Below are 12,897 nucleotides of genomic sequence, written 5' to 3'. Positions count from 1 at the left end.
TACCTAATAAATCCAAACAAATACTCTTTCTCTTTACGGATTTTCTAGGAATGTTATAAATGTGCCACCGTGTTAGTCCTTATATATTTTGCTTTACTGACGTACCTTATTTATTTTACGTAGCTTTTAAGTGGTTATCATTTATTACTAGTACAAAGCGGTGATAGTCCAGTAGGTACGACTTCGACTCCACATTCGGGGGGCCGAGTTCTAATCCCAGCGTGCACCTCTATCTTTTCTAACTAATGTGCGTCTTTGGCAATTAAAATAGCACTTGCTACGGTGAAGGAAAACATTGTGAGGAAACCTGCATGCCTGCGAGTGTGGCCCAGTGAGGTGGACTAAGGCTTTAACTAAGGCTAATTACTAAGGTTTTTCTAATTGTACGAGGAGACCCGTGCCTTGTAGTGGGCCGGTAATGGATTGATACGATGATGATGATGACCAGTAACAATAACAAGATTTTTATTGTAACGCAATGCGATATAAAGCTACATGGCACACAGAATACATTTAATTACAAACTATCAGAAACGCATTATCTCTACGGCCGATCGATCGTACTTTAGTACTGATACTAGTACAGTAGATAGACACGGGTGAAGCCGCAGCAAAAAATAGTGTAACTATTAATATATTTAAAAAAATTACTTTAGAGCTGATAAGCGATGAAATTACTTGACTATTTTTCGTAAATCAAACAAAACATAAATGTTTCATTCTGCAAAAAACATTCCTTTATTTTTATAAATTACATTAAAATGAAAACAAAATATGAAATTAGAAAACATGAAACGCGAAAATATTTTCGTCAAAGCGACCCAAAAACTGCAGGCGGACTGTGGGTGAACTGTCACGCAGCCGTGCCGAAAATTAAAGGATTCCCGTCCGTCCAAAACAAATACGAATATTTTTATATTTTATTTCGTTAAATAAAAAACCGGAAGGCAAAGCTTCTGTTCGCAGGTGGGAATTTAAATAATCTGACAGGGATTAAAAGGAGAAATATCAGCTTTTGACCGTCGCGGTGAGCCCGTAGATTATGCACATTATGTTATGTTGGATTTGTATTTAGTCAGGCTTTTATAATTTAAATGAGGACTGTAAAAATGCGAGTGTAATTGCCTTATTTTTTGTCGGAATCGTGGCGAGGTCTTTGTGGAAGTATGCAATAAAAATGAATTTTGTTCTGCTACCGTGGTAATTTAAATCAAAGTTCGCTGAAGTATTTAAGTTTAACAAAACCCCAAGCTTATTATAATTGAGGTCGCCAAACCAAATTAACATTAGAATATTCATGCAGACTTAAGCGCGTCTTTACGACACCGCACCAAAATCGAAAACCTATGCATAAAATTGTCTCAACCGCAGAGGTTAGTTCGGTGTCTAAACGTCAAGTTGATTAATCGCAGTTTCCCCCACGTTATTAACATGGTAATGACCGCGAATCGCTTTCTTAGCGATACTTAATGATACGGGATTTGCGGGATGATTGTGCGGAACATTCGGACGACTCCCGGGTTATCTTGTGGCTACAGGTTACGGAGCTCATCGTCATAATCCGTATTTAAATTGCGGAAAATGTCATCCGCATTACCTCAGGTACTATATATATATTTTACTTTATTTTTAGATACTTTTGGGTGCTAAGCAACGTCGAGTCGGTTGCTTCAACATCCGCATCCTATTAACGTTCTACTGCAGGGCACAAGCCACGTTTCTCTACGGAGAGACGGTTTGAGAGCTTAGATAAACCCAACACGCTGCTACAATGCGGGGTGTTGGGTTTCAACGACTATCATCACAAGTAAGTGATAATTACCGAGACCGACGGCTTAACACTGGGGATTTATATCGACAATCTCACAACTCCAGGTTGGTACTGAAAATTCTTTAACAGAATAAACAATACCTAAGTAATTTTTGCCCGACCCGGAATTCTATCCCAGGAACTCGAGATTCGTTGTTAAACATGGTAACCACTAGCCCAACGATACTGTTAAGTCGAGTCGGTTGCAAAGCTTTATTATTTTAAGGTTTAAAGTTTTTGCTCTATCTAGTAACATACTTGATTCTATGTGGATTTATTTGAGTATCGGGTAACTGAAATATAACTCGCATATAAAGATATAGTTTTTAAACCTACTCTGATCACTGGTCATACTGATATATGTTAACTGGTTATTATAATACATGGTAACTATACGGTATTAGGTTATAAAAGAACTGTTTGTAAATTTTATTTGAAATAGTAAATATAGTAGTTGAAATGTATTCAACCGTTATTCGGTTAAGTTTGCTGTAGCCACAGCGATGCGGGTCAAAATTCCTTCGGTTCTTCAAGTTGATTACCCAACTTCACTATTTAACAACTTCTTACTACTGCCCTTGCACAGTATTCATTCATTCATTCATTCAATCATTCATTCTCTCATTCATCACAATTATATTTGGTTACTGGAAAACACAGACAAGTGATACGGAGTGAGTGAGTTCAGCGGAAGGTTCTGGCTGACTAAGTACGGAGACAAGCCCAGGAGATGAAGAAGACGGAATGAGGGTTATGAAAACACATAAAAATCCTATCCTATAAAATATATTAAAGATAGGCAGTGCTTTTATACATGTTTTATATGTACGCCACGTAATGAAACTTGGTGAACATGTGACAACCTAAATGGAAAACCAGTGAAACTATGCGTGAAAGTCGAGTTGCGTCATTCATAACATCATATGTGCTAAAAGGTGCTCGACGAGTCAAAATATTTGTTCACCTATCCAATGTCCCGTAGGAGTGTTGTTTCTATGAATAAAATAACAATTATAAGTGATCCCCGTCCCAACGGCGCGTGCCTAATTCCGTTTGAAACAATATTCATCTGGCATTTCACTTGTGGGACACACGGGCGTTTAAGTAGTACAACTAACAGCCAATACACATGTTTTATTAATAACTTCACTCGATTAATAGATGAGTAGTTGCAGGTTTTAGCGGTACGGGTGTTTAAGTAGTACAACTTACCACCAGTGCATAGGTTTTACTTATAACTTTACTCGATTAATAGATGAGTGGATGTAGCGTACACAGGGGTTTTTTTTAGGGTAGACACTTGGCACAACATGGTTAGGTTAAAAAAACGTATTGTGTTGTAACGCATTGTTTTTTTTAAAATTGGAAGTATACTTTTTACTAGTCGAAGCACTGATCCTATAATAATTATGCACATAAGTTATTATAACAAAACAAAGAAGACGGTATACATTATTAAAAGGACAAAATTTTATACTTACTAATGATTTTAATTCACTACTATTTACTTGGCAGATTACTTGGCCAGTTCCTTACTCTTGAACATAAATTCATTTCCAGTTTTATAAGTAGGTCACAAACTCCATTAAAGTGATTCACTCACTACCAATTTATTACTTTTTTTTAAGCCGCTGTACATATTGAGACGCTTGTATAACATAGCAAACCTTTCAATATTTTATTTCCAAGCAATCAAAATGAAATAAAAAACTACCTGCACACACGTATAAACTATTAGGTCTAGTTGCTTACACTCGACGTATATGAATTGTTAATTAAATAATTTTCGGTCTAAGTAATTCGACAATAAATGACTTTTGTTGATAAGAAAACGGGTCTAGATTTGCGCGAACACTCACACATATACACATCGAAACACACTCATATACACGCAACAAACAAAGACACACACACCAACGCACACACACACAGCCACAAGCTCTCTAAACATCCAGCCTGTATGTTCGTAGTACAAAACGCGAAGTTTGCTCAGTACGTCATTCCTCCAGTTATTTGATGTGGGATTGCGACTCGTTTCCCTTTAGTTTCGATGATGGCCGACGATAAGTGGCGGGGTGTTGGATTAAAGGTTTTATAATTAGTACGCTTGTGTTTGTATGGCGATTATTTTATATTGTACTCGAGAATGTAATTACTAGATTTTTTTTATTGCGTCAGCTTCGCCTGTTATCCTTTGTACAGAAATTTTACATAAAAAATAATATTCCTTATTATAATGACATTACATGCACAGAGTATGCATAACTTGAAAAGTATTTCATACATTTATTAAACCTTTCAGGTGGATTCTTATGCAAATCAATTTAAAGGTGAAGTCTACAAATCCGCAAGTGGACACCACTCTGGCCAATATGTAATACTCGTGCACTGTAGTCATTGACAATAATCATGATATTAGTGACATTAGAAAACTGGAATTGAGTGTAATTATATATTACTAGCTGTTGCCCGCGACTTCGTCTGCAGTTGATTTTGTTTTTTGATGTGGCATTTAATTTAGTTTTAGTTCAAAAAAAAATTAAAGTATTCTATGTATATATAAATTTAATATTATATCCTCTATAGTACAAAAATAGTTATTTAAATCTTTTATTATTTATCGGAGTTATGGTGTGAAATCGTCAAACACTTTCATCCCCTCTCCCAATGGAACCGAGCTTAATGTCGGGATAAAAATTATCCAATATTATTTCTAACTCTATCAGGAATATGTGTACAAAGTGTCAAGCGGATCGCTTAAGTAGTTTTTGCGTGAAAGCGTAACAAACAAACTTACATTGACATTTATAATATTAGTAGGGATTCGTTTAGTGCTAATTACACTCAAATAACAATAATTACATTGTATTTTGTGGTGAAATAGCACAAATGTACAGGAAAAAAAAATGAATACAAATAATAGTCAGTATAAATAAAACAGACTCATGTCCACCTTATTTCAAAAAATTAAACATCCTAACTCTTCTCGCCATATCTATCTATGAAATCTGCAAGTTTTTGAAGAAAAATATACAATTTGACACTAAAATGAAAGGAAAAGAACAGCGTTTTCCGGAAAAAACTATAAATAATTTAAATGCCCCTTATTCAAAATTTGCACTCCACAAGCAAAGTCAATACGGAATGTCTATAAAAGTAGTCAACCATCTGCCAGATTTTATTAGGAACACTGAAAATGACAATGAATTTAATAAAAATTTAAAAATACCTCACTGCTTCAATTCTGTAAATGTTTTTTTTTTATTTTGAGCATCCCCAATAAATCGGTTTCCCTACTATGCAATGTCTTACTTACGTTTTTAAAATTAATAAAATTATTTAATTTAAAAAAAAATGGTTGCGCCCAAACTGGGTGTACATGCGTTACATTATATAATTAGATTTATTTTAAATATTGTATAATAAATGTAACATGTGCTGAATAAATCCAAATTGAAATTGAAATTATTTTATACTTCCCACAGTTTTCTAATTCCACACTAAGTATTTTTTTGGCTTACGATTACATGGAGCTTTATACTCAAATCATACAAATTGGAAATCAAACCCGAGACCTCGCGAGATTGTGACTTTGGCTGAAATGTACCAACTGTCATTCTCTGCAGTAAAATATACCGCAGTATAAAAATAAAGCAATAAATCGATGGCTGTAAAGTTGTTTTTACTTAAAGCTGCCTTTATGGGGAAATAACCGTAAAGAGTTGGAGATAGGGGATATCGGAACGTTACCCATCTGTCTTTATCGCAACGATTCGCAGTTTAACGTTTCCAAGGTAGAGATGCTAAACTAACAGTCGAAACTTAAGTAACCAAATTTTATTGCACCTTTACCATGATATACCTGTTCATTATGTTGCACCTATCTTAATATATTCATGAAAGTGCCGCAGTCGTAAGGAAGTACTCGTAAGTACTCAGTAGGTAAATACCCAGTGGTTTTATGGCTTCCTTAACCGAAGTGCGCCAACGTAATCTTATGACTGCCGTCTTCTGTCCGTCCGTCCAGCTATCCGTCCGTCCATCTCTGTATCTCAGGAACCGTAACAGATTGTACTAAAATTTACACAGAATGTGTGTTTCTATTGACGTTATAAAAACAAAAAATAGAAATTATTTTGGGTCTTTTTTTTTGGGTATTTATTGCATTTGGTAGCCTTGACCCTTCACGTACAAGTCCACCTGGTACTTAATTTCTAATCTCTCCACTCTCCTCCCGTAACGAGCAGGCACTGCCAAGTCTTCAGGTCACTTCAAAGTTAGAATAAAGTTCCTACCTATCTATAATATAATCTTTTAATAATTGACCGACTTCATGATTATGTTGACAATAATGACGATGACCTATCTATTACATAATTAATTTCTTAACACATGGACTTCACAGCAAGTAACAACCTAGCCTGTATGAACTTGGAACGCATAATTTTTCGCGTCATATATACTAGAAGTCTACACTACTACTCTTAATCAAACATTTCCTTTAGTGCAGTACATAGTTTCATAAAGCCCAAGAAGAACCAAGCTTTATCACCAACTACTTAGTGTGAGAAGTGTGAGATTTTTTATCTATGTTTACTTACTCGATCGTGTGAAAGTTAACTACGATTTATATGGAATCGGAAGAGCGCCAGTTAGTGACAGTACTACCATACAAAACCATATAAATCGTAGTTTACATTCAAGCGATCGAATAATTAAACGTACTCAGTTTACAGATCTCCTCCTCGATTACTAGTAATCGACAGAGAGCTAGAGAGAGATTAGAGCTATGACACTCTACGCAACTCTCATGCGGGTTGTCATTTTTTTGCTTTTGCTATTTGTATTTCTCCTGCAACAATCAATCATTACCCTAAAACTTGCTCATAGCGACACGCGTTCAGTTGCGAAACGACGCGCGACGGTCACCGCAAACTTATTCAATTTCGCTCATCTCATTTACCGATAAGCGGTAACGTTACGAGCGAATATACTTTTTTTCTCGTCAGAACTTCACCCCTCGGTAAATGATCGAGTCGCTTATTATTTGGCGTGTGCGCAAACATTTAGCGCCCTTATCGGGGCTATTAAAGATATGGCTTCATTACTCGCCCGCGAAAAGGTTGCGGAATACCGCCGCTTTGTGCCGTATTTTGTTTGCTGTTTCTCTTTCGGCAATTATTTTCTTTGTTTGTGGTTCCTATTTGAACGTGAATAGCTATATGCTATAGGTATATGCATTAGACTGATAAATTTATTAGTATTAGGAACAATACATGGGTTATAATAAAACTTTTATTTTGTTCTACTGTTTGGTATTAAATACTACCAGTTATCCTTTTTTATTTTATATTTAATTCTTAGGTCATGCTTTTACATAAGCTAGTTAACATAAGTTATTTTAATTCAATTGTTTTATTATGAGTTCGTAGTTCTAATGTTTTTTTAGTTTAAGTAGTTTTAATATTCTATTATAATATTAAGGATGTTTCCTATTATAATATTAAGGATTATTTAAACGATAAAAAAGCTTGGGTGTGAATTGCTCTAGCTTCATAGCTTAATTTAAATTTAAGTAGAAGATGGTGATAACAAAAAAAATAATTTACCCGGCTAAGTTTGTTGTGGGCTCTTCTTAGACCAGGGCGCGTTTGGAACCCTCGTAGCTTTAGATTTAAGTTGGCGAACGAAGTTATCACCATCCCGTTACAATTATGTAAACAAATATGTATGAACGCTTCATAAGTGCCTGTGATAGGCCTACATGAATAAAGAAATTTTGAATTTGAATTTTGAATTTATTTTTGTATCATGATTTGCGATGGTTTTTGAATTTCCTAAATAAAAGGTTTTATTATAATTATTCCATTCAAAGTAATCCCTTAGTTTAGAATTTAAAGTGTCGTGATTAAACACGATACACACAAATCACCGCGTCGCGTGAACAAGGTCATCACTAAGAGCCCCGAATTGGTTCTAAACTAGTTCTAACCAGTGGCACTCTCCGTCAAAAATTCACTCAGCCGTCAATTACACATAAAAAAGGTAGCCCTTGACTATAATCTTACCTCGTGGGAAATTATGTTGCAGTCTAAGATGGAAGTTAAGGGCCTGTTAGGAGTATAACAGTTATATTAAACCCATATCACACACACACCCGCACTAAATAAGTCGCTGCATGTTTTTATTATTTTAATTGACTCTTATTCTCTTTTTTTATTGGCATTTACTGTGTTCTACTTTTGTCTTATTGGTGCTATACATTTATTGTTGGAGGTGGGCGTTAATTGTTGCGACACAGTTTATACTACTGCAACAGTTATCGCACCATGTTTATTGTGTCAATTCTGTACCCTTACCAATATTCTGAATAAATGAAATGAAAATGAAAATATCGCTAATTGGTTAGGTTAGTATCTTACCGGAAAGCTAAATCACTTGGCGGTACGTCTTTGTCTGTAGGATGGATGCTAAAGCTGAAGCCTTCCACCAGATAAAATAATTGTTTTCAGTGTCAGCCAATACAAGTCATACAAAAGACTACTTGATCGCTTACCATTAGGCTTATAACTAACATCTAATAATTATCTCAAAGCTGCAGTTTATTAGCTATAAAATTTATCAGTATGTTCATCAACCCATTACTGACCCACTACACGGTACGGGTCTCCTCTCAGAAGGAGAAGGGGATAGATAGGCCGTAGGAATGATACCCCATTAAGGACATTATGGAGAACTCTCGGGAATGGTTTCCTCACGAAGTTTTCGTTCAACGTTATGGCAAGTAATATTTAATTGATGCACAAATCTCCAGAAGACTCGATAACCCTTTTCGATAATTCTTTGAAAAGGGCTCTTGCCTCCGGACCCCACGGTCCCAAAGTCTCTACTCCAAAAGGCACAAAAATGAAGCTGCTATCCAGGTTTTCATATTTATTTATTTATTTTTTCGTCTACCGGTGATCCTAGTGCGGGCAGTTACCTTGGCCAACGAATTAGTTTGGCCATCCAAAGGGGCAATGCTGCCAGCATCTTAGGAACTGTGCCACGCTGCGGTGGTTTCGAGGACGTTTTAGATTTTATTTAGTTTTTAAATAGTTTATTTTAGGTTATAGTTATGTATTAATAAAAATCTCCAGAAAGTTAGAAGATTAGAGGTCCACACAATGGAGTAACGTAATAGATCTAAGATCCTATTTCCTCAATCCCTATACAAGATTATAGTGCCTAGGAATGATATGTAAATTTGCTGATACCTAATGATGATGATGATGAGATAAGAAGAACTTATTTTTAGATGGGTCAATGCTTGAGAACCTGTTTTAGCTCGATGTCAGTTTATATGTCCATTTGATACAATAAAAAAACCATTCTTGAAATTTTCTGTATTATTCTTTTATATTAATATTCTTATGTTGAGAAATGATTGTTATTTATTGATATACCTACGTTTTCTTTTTTATGCGCATATTATCTTGCTTGTGTTATTTTCGAGACTTATATTATTGGCGATATAACTCTTACAACATTAAGCAGTATGTGTGTAAAAATTTTATTTCATTATTTATTGTATCAAACGGGAATTTTACGCCATTTTTACGTCCCTCGCTGCCATTTAGATAAAAAGAGCTGACGTTCATTTCCTAAACGACGGGCCGCGGCGAACCGCTCATGTTTATGCTTAATTTATGTTTACATAATTGATACATAAAATTGCATACATTACGATAGCATTATGTTATAAACTGTACAAATTTATCTAAAATTGAGCTAAAAATCACGCAAAAACTTGATCTTTGGAATCTGTAAGGATGACCCTGTTCGCTATTACAAACTGAAGTAGATTTTGGTTTGTAATTTTGAAACTAGTCGTTTTATTTTAAAATTGCTACCTAAACGTCCTTTAACGTCCTCTTAATTAACGATTATATAACCCTAGTAGGTACATATATACAACATCCCCTATCATGCATCATATTGTTTCAGGAATTTTAATATACATCATAAATATTATGATGTAAATTAGACAATTATAATAGAACTCGTTGTAGTTATAATTATAAATGCAAAAAGGTGTCTACTTATTCACCTGTTAGCTATATTAGATTTAGGTCAGATTAGAGCAGTGATTTCACTGATCTTAATATTTTTTTTTTATACATTATTTGTGTCCTATAAATGACAGAGGATACTTTGTATCCTGAAAAGAGCCGCGAAAACTGTTTCGCCATAATAAAAAAAACAACCTTGAGCTTGCCAAAAATTTTCATCTTAAGAAACTTAGATACATCAGTTTATTTCATAAATGCGAAAGTGAGTTGTGTTGTGTGACAATTTGTCCTTTTTTATGCATGTTTAACAGGCGTAGTAATTAGGGAACCTGCTTGCGCGCGAATTGGATGAAGCTGCGTGCAGAGGTAGTACAGAGGAAGATATATTTATAACATGTGACGCCAAGCGCGGGTCCGGGGAAATGAAGCGGAATCTTTCAGATAACGCACACAATTACACACGCGTGCTAACAAGAATGTTACACACACACACACACATAATCACACAAGTGCTTAGGGTTGAGTTCACACAATGATGTAGGTGACATCGATAATTTGCTGTAATGGGGTGTAAGTGCTAAATTGAATGTGCTTAGCACAAGTTGACGTGACATTGTGACTATTGTCTTAAATATATTTTGTTAATTATATTATGACACGATATAAAATATGTGTAAGTATAACTTAAATTGCATGAAAAGTCAAAAATATTATTATTAAACTCTTTATTTGTATACCACAACATTTAAAATGTAACAAAAACAGAAACATCGAAAGAAGTAGTAATACAAAAGGCGGCCTTATCGCTTAATAGCGATCTCTGCCAGGCAACCTTAGAATTAGGAAAAAAAAAAGAAGAGGAGAATAGACTGCTGGTGGTACAAATATTAAAATACATACATGCAAATAACTACATGCCAATACATAAACTAGTGTGCACAAATAGATAAAAAGTAAATAATATAATAAATAAATAAATATAAAAATAAACTAATATATATAATAACAACACTTACATAATTAAATACTTTAACATACAATAAATGAGTAAGTACATATATACATACTATTAAAAGTCGTTAACAATATAATGGGCCTTAACTGCTCTTTTAAATATCGCCAGTGATTTGGATCGTCGTATGCTCAATGGAAGCGCATTCCACAATTCCACAGCTCGTACGCTAAACGAACGCTTATAAAATTTTGTCTTATGATAAGGCATACACAGCGTCAGCGCACGGCACGATCTATGGAAAAATAGTGCAAAATTATGTATAATTGCTTAATCTAAGAAGAGCTGGCTTATATTTTGTGCAAAGGATCGGCTTGGCTGTCAAGAATGGTGACGAGATTGTCGTGGGAACTGCTTGTTTTCCTAGGATGGCAAGAGTAGCATATGTTACTATCGTTATATATTACTGTTCAGGCACAGTGGTGAGTGCTTATGGTATTTTACGTAGGAGGTCTCGGGTTCATTCAAGTGGATGATGATGATGAAAGTACAATTTGGAAATTTATAATTTTTGAAGCTTTCTTCTGCCGTTCTTGTCTATGTATGAAACGATTTTAGTGTTCTGGTACGATGCCACGTAGAAACCAGGTAGCAAACAGTTCAATCATTATAAACAATTTAATAGCCCGTTATCATCTTTAATTCATATTATAAACATTTTTGTGGAAACCGGCGGTAAATTCATTTTTTTAAAATTATGAAATTCACAACACGAGACTAGTACATCTGGTAGTCGCAGATTATAGCAGTTTTTTAAGACTTTTAGTTGTAAATAATTGTATAAATAAATAATAATCAAGAAAGCTCCTTACTAATGTATAACTTAATGTAAGGTTTCTAAAGGCAATATGAGGAAGTGAGCAACACGAATTCACAAGTATCTTAGGGCGTATCTGCAGACCATTAGTGGTCTACAGACACATTTGGGTGTCCGCACAATTGAACGCCGAAGGAAGTAACTGAGATAACGGCACGCAGTGTGTATCCATTTATATTGTTCAACTCGTAGGAGCTTACGGGTGTAAAATGAGGATGTAACGTAGATCAATCTTTGTACAGATTCTAATTGAACTCACTCACTGTTTTGGTAACTGTACTTCCACACCTGTAGTGCAGTATTGATTAAAATAGGCTACACACTGGGCCAGCGAGGTGGACCACTGTGAGAGGAAATCTGTTCCCCGTAGTGGGCCAGTAATAGTTTGATGATCATGAATATTTATGTAGCTGCTATTTCTGTTTCTACTTAATGCAATAATGCAACAACAATAATGTTTTCTTACTTTAAGCAACTGAGAAACTATATCGTGATGTAAATACAGTAGCGCTACGCCAAAAGTCCGTTCATACTATCAATGGAATATAGAAAGAAAACTCCCAGTCTCATCTATCACTCATTATGTTAGATACGGGTTTTGTAAGGGTATTATTTTCCCTAATCTACGCTATGGTAGGCTGGCGTGTTGAATACACTAGGTTATCAATCTTCGTGGCGCTACTCTTATATTGAGAAAGATATTATTATAATTTAATGGGAGTTATAACTTTAACTGCGTATTTATTTTGGATAGAATACGCATAGAGTAGTTTTGATACCAGTTACGTAGTGCTGATTAGTTTCTAGTTAAGCTATAAAAGAAGAATAAAACCAGCCTAGTTTGTTATGGTGTTCTTATGAGTACTAAGTGCGTTTTGGAAAATTCATAACTTTAGTTTTATGTTAACAAGTGTAGACTACCTTATAGCACCAATGCCTAAGCATTTTTTTATGCCACTACAAGTTAGCCCCTCACTGCGATCACGCCTAGTAGTAAGTCAGGATGCAGTCTAAGACTGTACGAAACTGTTAGGGGGTAAGGCAGTAATATTAAACCCAAACCCAGTCGGTTTCCCAGTCGACATCGTACCGAAACGTGTATTCACAATGGTGGCATGTCTTTGTCAGTAGGGTGGTAACTAGCCACGGCCGAAGGCCCCGCAGGAAACTCTGGTTTGCCTCGATATCTTGAATTATTTTACTTGTT

Source organism: Pararge aegeria, chromosome 5 (genome assembly GCF_905163445.1).
Source record: "Pararge aegeria chromosome 5, ilParAegt1.1, whole genome shotgun sequence".
NCBI lineage: Eukaryota > Metazoa > Arthropoda > Insecta > Lepidoptera > Nymphalidae > Pararge > Pararge aegeria.
The sequence above is the reverse complement of the archived record's forward strand: the minus strand, read 5'-3'. Positions refer to the sequence as shown.